The sequence below is a fragment of the Capra hircus genome, chromosome 28 (genome assembly GCF_001704415.2).
Source record: "Capra hircus breed San Clemente chromosome 28, ASM170441v1, whole genome shotgun sequence".
Classification (NCBI taxonomy): Eukaryota; Metazoa; Chordata; class Mammalia; order Artiodactyla; family Bovidae; genus Capra; species Capra hircus.
Genome location: NC_030835.1, coordinates 10,113,028 through 10,127,907, shown reverse-complemented (window position 1 = coordinate 10,127,907; position 14,880 = coordinate 10,113,028).

Below are 14,880 nucleotides of genomic sequence, written 5' to 3'. Positions count from 1 at the left end.
ACAATCCAAGAAGAAGATATAACAATTATAAATATATATGCACCCAATATAGGAGCACCGCAATATGTAAGACAAATGCTAACAAGTATGAAAGGGGAAATCAACAATAACACAATAATAGTGGGAGACTTTAATACCCCACTCACACCTATGGACAGATCAACTAAACAGAAAATTAACGAAGAAACGCAAACTTTAAATGATACATTAGATCAGTTAGACCTAATTGATATCTATAGGACATTTCACCCCAAAACAATGAATTTCACCTTTTTTTCAAGTGCTCATGGAACCTTCTCCAGGATAGATCACATTCTGGGCCATAAATCTAAACTTGATAAATTCAAAAAAATCGAAATCATTCCAAGCATCTTTTCTGACCATAATGCATTAAGATTAGATCTCAATTACAGGAGAAAAACTATTAAAAATTCCAACATATGGAGGTTGAACAACACGCTTCTGAATAACCAACAAATCACAGAAGAAATCAAAAAAGAAATCAAAATGTGCATAGAAATGAATGAAAATGAACACACAACAACCCAAAACCTGTGGGACACTATAAAAGCAGTGCTAAGAGGAAAGTTCATAGCAATACAGGCATACCTCAAGAAACAAGAAAAAAGTCAAATAAATAACCTAACTCTACAACTAAAGCAACTAGAAAAGGAAGAATTGGAGAACCCCAGAGTTAGCAGAAGGAAAGAAATCTTAAAAATTAGGGCAGAAATAAATGCAAAAGAAACAAAAGAGACCATAGCAAAAATCAACAAAGCCAAAAGCTGGTTCTTTGAAGGATAAATAAAATTGACAAACCATTAGCCAGACTCATCAAGAAGCAAAGAGAGAAAAATCAATAAAATTAGAAATGAAAATGGAGAGATCACAACAGACAACACAGAAATACAAAGGATCATAAGAGACTACTATCAGCAGTTGTATGCCAATAAAATGGACAACGTGGAAGAAATGGACAAATTCTTAGAAAAGTACAATTTTCCAAAACTGAACCAGGAAGAAATAGAAAATCTTAACAGACCCATCACAAGCACGGAAATTGAAACTGTAATCAGAAATCTTCCAGCAAACAAAAGCCCAGGTCCAGATGGCTTCACAGCTGAATTCTACCAAAAATTTAGAGACGAGCTAACACCTATCCTCCTCAAACTCTTCCAGATAATTGCAGAGGAAGGTAAACTTCCAAACTCATTCTATGAGGCCACCATTACCCTAATACCAAAACCTGACAAAGATGTCACAAAAAAAGAAAACTACAGGCCAATATCACTGATGAACATAGATGCAAAAATCCTCAAGAAAATTCTAGCAATCAGAATTCAACAACACATTAAAAAGATCATACACCATGACCAAGTGGGCTTTATCCCAGGGATGCAAGGATTCTTCAATATCCGCAAATCAATCAATGTAATTCACCACATTAACAAATTGAAAAATAAAAACCATATGATTATCTCAATAGATGCAGAGAAGGCCTTTGACAAAATTCAACATCCATTCATGATAAAAACTCTCCCGAAAGCAGGAATAGAAGGAACATACCTCAACATAATGAAAGCTATATATGACAAACCCACAGCAAACATTATCCTCAGTGGTGAAAAACTGAAAGCATTTCCCCTAAAGTCAGGAACAAGACAAGGGTGTCCACTTTCACCGCTACTATTCAACATAGTTCTGGAAGTTTTGGCCACAGCAATCAGAGCAGAAAAAGAAATAAAAGGAATCCAAATTGGAAAAGAAGAAGTAAAACTCTCACTGTTTGCAGATGACATGATCCTCTACATGGAAAACCCTAAAGACTCCACCAGAAAATTACTAGAGCTCATCAATGAATATAGTGAAGTTGCAGGATATAAAATCAACACACAGAAATCCCTTGCATTCCTATACACGAATAATGAGAAAGTAGAAAAACAAATTAAGGAAACAATTCCATTCACCATTGCAACGAAAAGAATAAAATACTTAGGAATATATCTACCTAAAGAAACTAAAGACCTATATATAGAAAACTATAAAACACTGATGAAAGAAATCAAAGAGGACACTAATAGATGGAGAAATATACCATGTTCATGGATCGGAAGAATCAATATAGTGAAAATAAGTATACTACCCAAAGCAATTTACAAATTCAATGCAATCCCTATCAAGCTACCAGCCATATTTTTCACAGAACTAGAACAAATAATTTCAAGATTTGTATGGAAATACAAAAAACCTCGAATAGCCAAAGCAATCTTGAGAAAGAAGAATAGAACTGGAGGAATCAACTTGCCTGACTTCAGGCTCTACTACAAAGCCACAGTCATCAAGACAGTATGGTACTGGCACAAAGACAGACATATAGATCAATGGAACAAAATAGAAAGCCCAGAGATAAATCCACACACCTATGGACACCTTATCTTTGACAAAGGAGGCAAGAATATACAATGGAGTAAAGACAATCTCTTTAACAAGTGGTGCTGGGAAAACTGGTCAACCACTTGTAAAAGAATGAAACTAGATCACTTTCTAACACCGCACACAAAAATAAACTCAAAATGGATTAAAGATCTAAATGTAAGATCAGAAACTATAAAACTCCTAGAGGAGAACATAGGCAAAACACTCTCAGACATAAATCACAGCAGGATCCTCTATGATCCACCTCCCAGAATTCTGGAAATAAAAGCAAAAATAAACAAATGGGATCTAATTAAAATTAAAAGCTTCTGCACAACAAAGGAAAATATAAGCAAGGTGAAAAGACAGCCTTCTGAATGGGAGAAAATAATAGCAAATGAAGCAACTGACAAACAACTAATCTCAAAAATATACAAGCAACTTATGCAGCTCAATTCCAGAAAAATAAACGACCCAATCAAAAAATGGGCCAAAGAACTAAATAGACATTTCTCCAAAGAAGACATACGGATGGCTAACAAACACATGAAAAGATGCTCAACATCACTCATTATTAGAGAAATGCAAATCAAAACCACAATGAGGTACCACTTCACACCAGTCAGAATGGCTGCCATCCAAAAATCTGCAAGCAATAAATGCTGGAGAGGGTGTGGAGAAAAGGGAACCCTCCTACATTGTTGGTGGGAATGCAAACTAGTACAGCCACTATGGAGAACAGTGTGGAGATTCCTTAAAAAATTGCAAATAGAACTACCTTATGACCCAGCAATCCCACTGCTGGGCATACACACCGAGGAAACCAGAATTGAAAGAGACACATGTACCCCAATGTTCATCGCAGCACTGTTTATAATAGCCAGGACATGGAAACAACCTAGATGTCCATCAGCAGATGAACGGATAAGAAAGCTGTGGTACATATACACAATGGAGTATTACTCAGCGTTTAAAAAGAATTCATTTGAATCAGTTCTGATGAGATGGATGAAACTGGAGCCGATTATACAGAGTGAAGTAAGCCAGAAAGAAAAACACCAATACAGTATACTAACACATATATATGGAATTTAGGAAGATGGCAATGACGACCCTGTATGCAAGACAGGAAAAAAGACACAGATGTGTATAACGGACTTTTGGACTCAGAGGGAGAGGGAGAGGGTGGGATGATTTGGGAGAATGGCATTCTAACATGTATACTGTCATGTAAGAATTGAATCGCCAGTCTATGTCTGACGCAGGATACAGCATGCTTGGGGCTGGTGCATGGGGATGACCCAGAGAGATGTTGTGGGGAGGGAGGTGGGAGGGGGGTTCATGTTTGGGAACGCATGTAAGAATTAAAGATTTTAAAATTTAAAAAATTAAAAATTAAAAAAAAAAGAATGAATATATGTATATTTAAAACTGAATCACTTGACTGTACACCTAAAACTAACACAAACTATAAATCAACTATACACCAATAAAATTTAAAAATAAAATAAATAATTTTCTAAAATAATAGATTTTAATTGGAAAAAATAAAGTCATTTCAAAAATACAATAAAATAATTGATCTTCCCACAGCCAAAGTGGGACTCCTCATTAACTCACTAGCATCGGGTAGCATACGTTCGAGACTATTGCCTTAGTTGCAGGGCAAAATTAGCCCAAGACAGAATGCTCTCTTGGTCCCAATTCACAAAGCTTCTTAAAACTAAGACCTAAAAAGATATCAAACTATTTCCAAGTAACTTAATTGCACCTAAGACAAAAGCTCGAAAATATTTACTTTAGGAATAAAAATGCTCAACATTCAAGAAGACAAAATTTACATAAAAAGTTACCAAGCAAAGAAGAAAAATAACCTATAATAAGGAAATAATAAATCAAAATTGCCCCAATGCAATGACAGAATTTGTAACCAGAAACATTAATGCAAGCATTCTAATTGTCTCCTATACATTTTATAAGCTAGAGGAAAGAATGAACATATTAAGTAGAGGATGGATGATATTATAAAAATAATAACTATAAATGCTAAATATACCAGACAGGATTAATAGTAGATATCACAGAGAAAAAAAAAATCTTTAGCAACAGAAACTTTCGAAAGTGAAACATGGAGAGGCAAAAAAAACAAAAAGAAGGGAATTACAACATCAGTGAGCTCAGTTCACCCTAGAGAGAAAACAGTGAAAAACTACTTAAGAAATAAAGACCAGAACTTTTTCCAAATTTAATAAAAACTTAAGCCAAGAAACCCAAATAAACCTAAGGCATACAAAATATGAAGGAAAGTACACCAAGGCACATCAAAATCAAATTGTTCAAAACCAGTAATAAAGATAAAATATTAAAATCAGAGAAAATACACATATTACATAAGAACACCTAAGGGTGATGTTAGATCTCTTATCAAAAACAAAGCAAATGAGAAGAGAGCAAGAAATCATCCTTAAAATACTGAAAGAAAAAACTGTCAACTTACAGTTTTATAAGCAGTAGAAAACTGCTTCAAAGGCAAATGTTAAAATCAAAAAAACATTTATATACAAAATTCAAAGGCTTACATCTCATATCATTTACATGATAGATGATTATAGATTTCATTTAATGTTAGAAAGAAATGTACCATTTGGCCTTATCTCACTAGGATGCCTAAGAACAAAACTAAACAATTTTAAAATAAAGGTAAAATAATGATTTCCAAAAATAAAGATCTCTAAAAATATTTCCCAAAACCCTCTTCTCCATAAAAACAGTAATAATGCTGGTATAAACTGTCAAAACCAACTTTTTCAGAACTCAAAATTAACCAAAGACTGGCAAAAAATTCAGGGAATATTCATTCAAGAAAAATAGCTGAATCTCAAGAATAGCATGAACCTTGTGGCTACTTACCTTTCTCTTTTCCCATCCCCCTATCCCAAGTCTATGGTAGTCTTGAAAATCAACAGAGCTTTCATGTTGAAACCATGGTGAAAATCAGTGACTTATTAGCCAAAAAATAAAAAATAAAAAAAGGCAGAATCAGGATGGAACTTATCTAAAGGCCAATCCCCAGAGAATAGTCATTATTTGACTTGCCTGGAAATTCCATGGAAAATCCCACTTGAAAAAACTCTATTTGACATGACTCGAAGTTCACCTATGCAAACAAAAAATCAGCACCAACTTTTTTTTAACATCCTGGCTAACTGATACAGCGATAATGACTGGGACAAAGAACAAGATGACCAAAACCTTAAGTCAAAAAGCTTAAGAATGAGATTCCGTAGGGGACTATTAAAAGTTCTGCAATATTGCTAGAAATTGACATGTTCGCTGGGTTGCATGCCTAAGGCTATATATACAGTTAAGAAAGACCCAAGAAGACCCTAAGCTCTCATCTCTGGCTGAACAGGAGGAGGCTCAACACAATCAGAAAGTGAAGGTTAAAGCAGAGCTGTAAACTACATACCTAAGCACTGAATGTACGCCACAACAAAGTCTGGAAGATTTATTGGTTTCAAACATCTAAAGAAACCTCTGTCAAATCAAAGGCTGACTAAGCAACCCAAGCAGACTTCAGTGACCACATATGATAATACACACAGACATGATAAAATAAATTCAGGAAAGTTACTAAACAAACAAATAACAATGAGAAGAACAAATAGCAATAGTAAATTCTGGGGCGAGGGTAGAATCTGTTTTCCAGAATTGTTAATACATATGTTTTGAAATCCCCACTTTTCAAAAAATTGCAAGGTATGCAAAGAAACAAGAAAGTATGGCCCATATTCAGAAAAAAAAAAAAAAAGGATTATTAGAAATTGTCCCTAAGGAAAAGTCAAGCATGGGATTTATTAGACAAAACCCTAAATCAACTATTTTAAATTTGTTCAAAGCGCTAAAATAAACCATAAAAACTAAAGAAAACATAGAAATTCTGGAGTTGAAAAACAGTGACTAGAATGGAAAATTCATATGAGGCATGCAATAGCAGAGTTGAGCTGGCAGAAGAATAAATCAACATTATGGAGATAGGTCAATTGACATTATTCACTCTGAGACAAACAAAGAAAAAAAATATGCAATAACAAAGCCTGAAAGACAAATAGAACACCATCAACTATACCAACATGTGCATAAATGAGTTGCAGAAAGAAAAAGAAGCTAAAATAATATTTGAAGAAATAATGGTCCCAAACTTCCCAAATTTTATAGAAAATATTAAACCACAAATCCAAGAAGCCCCAGTGTACTCCAAGTAGGATAAACTCAAAGAGATGCATATTGAGGGAAATCATAATCAATCTATCCAAAAATAAGGACTGAATCTTGGGAGCAACAGAGAAGCAGCTTATCACATACAAGGGATGCTCAATGAAATTAACAGCTAATTCCTCATCAGAAACCTTGGAGGCTAGAAGGCAGTGGGATTACGTATTCAAAGTGCTGAAAGAAAACACTGATACTCCAACAAAACCATCCTTCAGAAATAAATGTGGAATTAAAACAAAGCTAACAGAATTCATTGCTAGCAGACTTGCTCTGCAAGAAATACTAAAGAGAATTCTTCAGGAAGAAATGAAACTGGACAGTAATTTGAATTCCCATGAAGAAATAATGAACATTGATACCCATAATTATGTATTTTTTGTTTGTAACTTTTTCTCCTATCTTATTTAAAAGCAACAATTAAAAATCTGTGTTAATGGGTATACAAATTTGAAAGTGTTATTTCTATGACAATGATAGCACAAAAGAGGAGGAAGAAAGTAGAGCTATGTAGAAGCAGTTTCTGCTTCTTAATAAATAAAATTAAGTAGGCATTATTCTAAACCAGAGTATTATTTATTAACATATTTCTTTTAAAGGACAGTGTCTTCAATAAACAGTGTTGGAAAAATTGGACAGCCACATGCAAAAGAATGAAACCACTAGCTTACACCATTCACAAAAATTAACTCAAAATTATTAAAGACCCTAAATCATAAAACTCCTAGAGGAGAACATAGGTGGTAAGCTCTTTGACATCATTCTTGGTGATTATTTTTTAAATTTGACATCAAACCAAAGGCAACAAGACCAGAAATAAACAAGTGAGACTACGTCAAACTAAAAAGCTTCTGCACGGCAAAAGAAACCATCAACAAAATGAAAAGGCAACCTACCAAATGGGAAAGAATATTTGAAAAATCATATATCTGCTAAGAATTCATATAATTCAATATCAAAAAAAATTTTTTTTAATAGGCAGGCAATCCAAATAGACACTTTTTCAAAGACACACAGATGGCTAACATGAAAAGGTGCTCAACATTACTAATCATCATGGAATGCAAATAAAAACCACAAAGAGATATAGCATTTCATACCCACTAGAAGGACTTCTATCAAAAAACACAAGAAATAGCAAGTATTGGTGAGGATGAAAAGAAAAGGAGCCCCAAGTACACTCTTTGGGGGATTGTAAATTGATGTAGCCACTATGAAAAACAGTACAGAGTTCCTCAAAAAAATAAAGTGAAACTATATGATCCAGCAATTCCACTTCTGGGTATTTGTCAAAGAAAATTAATACACTAACTCAAAAAGATATATGCACCCCATAAAGGATTATAAGGATTGTATGTTAACTCTATGCCAAATTAGATAACTTAGGTGAAATGAACAGACTCCTAGAAAGACATAAACTATAAAAACTGACTCAAAAAGAAACAGAAATACTGGCAGTAAAGAGAATGAATTAGTAATCAATAGCTTCCAACGAAGAAAAGAATAGGTCTAGAAGGCTTTATGGGTGAATTCTATCAATTAAAAAAATTCTACCAATTAAAGAATTATCAATACCAATCCTTCATAAACTCTTCCGAGAACAAGAGAGAAAGGAATGCTTCCTTGCTTATTCTATGAAACCAGTATTAAACATATACCAAAGCTAAGGACAACATAAGAAAACTAGAGACCAGTATCTGCTTTGAATATGGATACAAATATCCTTAACTAATTCCTAGTAAATTGGCCCTAGAAAAACATAAAAAGGATCATATCATGATAAAAACATTCAACACATCATGAATACATGGAATTTTTCAATTGATTTAAAAAAAAATCTCTAAAATACCCCAGTCACAAAATATTTACTTGTGAAAAATGGAAAGCTTTTCCCCTAAAATCAGGAACAAAACAAGGATGCCCGCTTTCAACACTTCTATTCAATGTTATACTGAAAGTTCTGGCCAGAGCAATTAAGGGAATAGAAAAAGAATTAAAAGGTACACAAATTGGAAAGGAAGAAGTAAAATTATCTCTCTTTGTAAATGACATGATCTTGTGTATAAAAAATTCTAAGCAATCACAAAAAGAAAAAAACTACTAGAGCTAATAAATAAATTCAACAAAATTTCAGGATATAAGACCAATAAACAAAACCAACTGCATTTCAGTACATAAGTAATGAACAATGTAAAAGAGAGATTAATAAAATAATTTCATTTATAATAGCATTAATAATGCTTAGGAATAAATGTAACCAAGAAGGAGCAAGACCTGTGTGCTGAAAAATACAAAACATTTTTGACAGAAATAAAGAAAACTTAAATAGAAAAACATCTTGTGTTTGTGAATTGGAAGACTTAACACTGTTAAGATGGCCATATATCCCAAACCTGTCTAAGGATTCAATGAAATCCCCATCAAAATCCCAATGTACTCCCTTACAAAAATGAAAAAGACAATCCTAAAATTCATATGCAATTTCAAGGGGGCCTAATAGCCAAAACATTGAAAAAGAACAAAGTTGGAGGGCTCACACTTTTCAATTTCAAAACTCATAAAAATTACAAAGCTACAATAGTCAAAAGAGGGTATTACTGGGATAAAAACAGTAATATAGATTGATTGAATAGCATGGAGAGTCTACAATATATGTAAACCCATACATATATATTATCTTAACTGATTTCAACAGAGTGCCAAGACTTTTCGATGGAGAAAGAACAGTCTCTTCAATGAACGGTGCTGGGATGACAGAATAGGCAAACGCAAAAGAAGGAAGTTGGACCTTTACTTCGTATTATATATAAGATTAACTTGAAATGGATTAAATATCTAAATAAAAGTTAAAATTATGAAACTTTTCAAAGAAACCATGGGTGTAAACCTTTATGACCTTGGATTTGGCAATAATTCCTTCGACATGACATCAAAAGCACAAGTAACAAAAGAAAAAATGGATGAACTGGACTTTTTGAAAATGGAATCTTTGGAGGATTAAAAGACGCTATCAGGAGAGTGAGAGAATGGGAGAAAATATTTGCAAATTATATGACCAATAAGGGTCTAGAATCCAGAGAATATATTTTTCTTAAAAAAAAAAAACCCCAAAACCTTAAAACTACAAAAAATAAAAATGACAAAATAAAAACAGGCAAAGGACTTGAAAGAACATCTCTCCAAAGACATAAATATGACCAACAAGCACATGTAAAGATGCTTAGTTATTAGTAATTAGGGAACTACAAACCAAACCACAATGACACACGACTTCACACCCATTAGGATAGCCACACACACAAAAAGAAAATGGTAAATACCAAGTGTAAGTGGGGATGATACATTGTTGGTAGGAATGTGAAATGGTGTAGCTGCAGTGGAAAGTAGCTTGGAGGTTCCTCAAAAACTTCAACATGGAATTACTGTATGACTCACTCCGAGGTATATACTCAGAAAAACCGAAAACACATGTCCACATACAAGTTTGAATACACAAGTTGATAGCAACATTATTCACAATAGCCCAAAGGCAGAAATCACCCTAGTGTCTATGAACTGACAAATGGGTAGGTGTGGTATATATCAAAGCAGTAAGTTATCATTCAGTGACAAAAAATGTACTGATATATGGTACAACTTAGATGAACTTTGAAAACATGATGGAGGTGACAGAAGCCAGGCCATATATTCCACTTATTTGAAGTTTCCAGAACCAGTAAATTCATAGAAACCTACTCAGCAGTTGGTAGGGGCTGGGAGGAGGGAGGAATGGGGAGTGATTACTCAGTGGGTGTGTACTCTCCAGCTCTGATAAAGACATCCTGGAACCAGACAGTGAGGATCGCAGCATGATATCAAGTACAGCGATGGCCGACTTTATTTATGGCCACTGAACTGTACACTTTAAAATGGTAAAATGGCAAATTTCGTTTTATGTGCATCTTACCACAATAAAAAGTAAAACATATAAAAAGTCTAATTCTTTATGAACATCGAGCTATACAAACAATTGTTTCAGATCTTTTTTTAAAAAAAATTACTTTCAATTTTCTTGTCCCTATCCAGAGTCCAAATAGTGAATTGACAGAAAATACTGATTTTGATGAAGAAGTAAATTGCAACCCATTGCAGTATTCTTGCCTGGAAAATTCCATGGACAGAGGAACCTGGCAGGCTACAGTCCATGGGGTCGCAAAGAATTGGCCCTGACTGAGCACATCAGCAGCACTGACTTTGAGGCCCAACAAAGGCCCAGTTCAGGTCAGCTCTGTCACTTACCAACTGTTTAAAACGAGGCAAAACCCCTTTCTTCATGCCTCAGTTTCTTCATCTGCAGACTAGTGAATAATATCAATTATGCAGGGTCCTGAGTAGTGCCAACATCCGCTGGATCATCGAAAAAGCAAGAGAGTTCCAGAAAAACATCTATTTCTGCTTTATTGACTATACCAAAGTCTTCGACTGTGTGGATCACAATAAACTGTGGAAAATTCTGAGAGAGATGGGAATACCAGACCACCTGACCTGCTTCTTGAGAAATCTGTATGCAGGTCAGGGAGCAACAGTTAGAACTGGACATGGAACAACAGACTGGTTCCAAATAGGAAAAGGAGTATGTCAGGGCTATATATTATCACCCTGCTTATTTAACTTATATGCAGAGTACATCATGAGAAACGCTGGACTGGAAGAAACACAAGCTGGAATCAAGATTGCCGGGAGAAATATCAAGAACCTCAGATATGCAGATGACACCACCCTTATGGCAGAAAGTAAAGAGGAACTAAAAAGCCTCTTGATGAAAGTGAAAGAGGAGAGTGAAAAAGTTGGCTTAAAGCTCAACATTCAGAAAATGAAGATCATGGCATCCGGTCCCATCACTTCATGGGAAATAGATGGGGAAACAGTGTCAGACTTTCTTTTTGGGGGGCTCCAAAATCACTGCAGATGGTGACTGCAGCCATGGAATTAAAAGACGCATACTCCTTGGAAGAAAAGTTATGACCAACCTAGATAGCATATTCAAAAGCAGAGACATTACTTTGCCGACTAAGGTTCGTCTAGTCAAGGCTATGGTTTTTCCAGTAGTCATGTATGGATGTGAGAGTTGGATTGTGAAGAAGGCTGAGCACCAAAGAATTGATGCTTTTGAACTGTGGTGTTGGAGAAGACTCTTTGAGAGTCCCTTGGACTGCAAGGAGATCCAACCAGTCCATTCTGAAGGAGATCAGCCCTGGGATTTCTTTGGAAGGACTGATGCGAAAGCTGAAACTCCAGTACTTTGGCCACCTCATGCGAAGAGCTGACTCATTGGAAAAGACTCTGATGCTGGGAGGGATTGGGGGCAGGAGGAGAAGGGGACGACAGAGGATGAGATGGCTGGATGGCATCACGGACTCGATGGACGTGAGTCTGAGTGAACTCCGGGAGTTGGTGATGGACAGGGAGGCCAGGTGTGCTGCGATTCATGGGGTCGCAAAGAGTCGGACACGACTGAGCGACTGAACTGACTGACTGACTGTAGGTTTTCCTCCTGATATGGCTGTTAGTGGAACACAAAGAGAAGGAAGAAATGAAAGAATGGAGAGACATAAAGGATCTAAACAGAAGTAAACTATAGGTTTCTTCTTTTTGTTTTACTCACTAGTTTGTTATAGTTTTTTAGATTCCACATGTAAGTGGCATCATGCAGTTAAATAGATGTTTTGGCTGAATCTTGAATAGCCAAGTATTAAGTTCACTGTTCAGCTGAAGTTAAGGCTGAAGTTATAGGTTAACTTCTGAAACATAGCAATTTTTAAAACTACACTTTAATTAAAAGTTTGGTTTAATATTATGATGCTGGAGCACTGATTTTTCAACATTTTTAAATGCTTGGAACTTTTGTGGTCACTGTGCCACACAATTTTGGCACTATGTAAATGTTTATTTTCAGCTAAAATAGAGAAAGCAGATAGTTTTCAGTACTTTTTCCCCCTAATGTGTTTTTTTCTTTAAGCTCTCTGTTGTTCATTTGTGTTTAATACTTCTGGATACCTAATTTTTCTCTGATTCAGTTTTCTGCTCTGTAGATGCTATATTTTTTATTTTGTTTGGATTGAAGATGACTTAGCCAGCTGTATATATTTTTGGGACATTACAGCTTTATTGAGATAAAATTCACAATCACCCATGTAAAATTTACAATTCATTGGTTCTTAGTACATTTACTGGTTTGCACAACCATCACCACAATCAGTTTTAGAACATTTTCATCACTCTCCACTTCTACTTTCATCAAGAGGCTTTTTAGTTCCTCTTCACTTTCTGCCATAAGGGTGGTATCATCTGCATATCTGAGGTTACTGATATTTCTCTTGGCAATTTCAACCAAAACAGGATCTTATCTCACTAATGAAAAGTATGCCAGGACAGGAGGCATCCCCACCCCATCCTTTGCTGTCATTGTTTAGTCTTTGCTACCCTATGGACTGTGTAGCCCACCAGGCTTCTCTGTCGATGCAGGGGATGTGGGCTTCATTCTTGGGTTGAGAAGATCCCCTGGAGAAGGAAATGACAACCCACTCCAGTACTCTTGCCTAGGAAATCTAATGGACAGGGGACCCCATCCTTTGGGTGGGTCTAAAATAAGTCTTGCTGCCATTAGCAAGAAACTCTAAGACTCAGATTCAAACTCAGCACAAGTGTCTGCCCGAAGATGACAGCCTTGCCCTAGTCCCAGTGGGCATCTGCTGTATCTGTGAGTCATCTCCTGGTGGAGATGGGAGCCTCTTCCCTTGCACCCTGATTACCAGCTGAATCCTCCTGAGGGTTCTCTCCCCAAAAGATTGAATACTTTTCATTTCCATTCTTATCCCATTCTACCTTCTTCCTCTTATGCCAAGCTCTGGCTGAGGACTCTTCACACAAGACCACCCTCTAGCCCAGAGCCACAAAGCTTCACCTTGAGTGTTGACTAACACTCAGAAACTCTTGTTGCCAAATCCCAGGGCCAGACTGCACTCTCTGGGGAGGGGCATGGGCTGACTGAGTCCAAGATGCCCTCTGAGCCTGGCTTTCCACACCTAGCCCTCCTTGACGGTGCCACACTGGTTGAGGCCGAGGCCTTGAAGGACACTCTCCTGCTGCCTTCAACACTTCTGCCTGGGTGCAGTGAACACAGGTCATCCATATTGGGGGGCAGAGTGCCTGGAAGCCTGATGGACACAGAAGTTATCGATGGCTTCAGGGCACCTGGAACTTTTTTCTCAAAAATAAAATGCACAGAACTGGACTTCCCTGGTGGTTCAGTGGTTGAGAATTCACCTGTAAATGCAAAGGACACAGGTTTGATCTCTGGTCCAGAAAGATTCCACATGCTACAGGGCAGCTAAGCCTCCGCACAACTACCGAAGCCTGTTCACGTAGAACCTGCGCTCCTCCACAAGAGAAACCACAGCAACGAGAAGCCTGCATACCATGATGGAAAGCGGCCCCCGCTCACTACAAAACCCACCCATGAGCAGCAGTGAACACCCAGCGCAGGCCCAAATTCTTTAAGTTTTTTAAAAAGTACAGAACTGATGTAACATTTCTTTTCAATGAAATCTGTATTCTTTCCCATATTTTTTCCCCCTTTTTCTCTTCCCATTTAAGCAATTAGGTTGTTCTCTTCTCATTGTGTCAGGAAAGGTATATTACAACTAAAACCAGATTTTTTTTTTTTAGAAGAAGCCTCTTCTTGGCATAAACATAGATTTGGAAAAATTTTTTATAAAAGCAAATTTCTCCCTAAAGTTCAAAGCTAGCCCTGAAACTTCCAAGAGGCCAAGAGTGCAGTCAGGGTCCACAGACCGCCCAGCATCCACTGAAGGAAGCGAGATCTTCCCTTCAACAGCAGCACATCATCCCTCTGCCCAAAGATTGTTCCAAAAGAAACAAAGCTTCCCTATCCGGGAACTTGACATCCCTCCCCACCCCAGCTGTGTCAATAGCATAGATTAAGTGGAACTACAAAGATCATTTCCCAGCAAACTGGGGAAGTCTTTGCAGTGCACTCCCAGGAGGAAATCATCATATCTAAAGCATGTTGAATGTTCCTGAGCCCTGCAGAGTGGCAGCCTCTTTCACTTCTCACAGACCAGTAACTTTCACCTCAGGCAATCTTGTTCTCATACAGACGCACACAGTTCTTTTCAGCTGGTCTCCCACTTG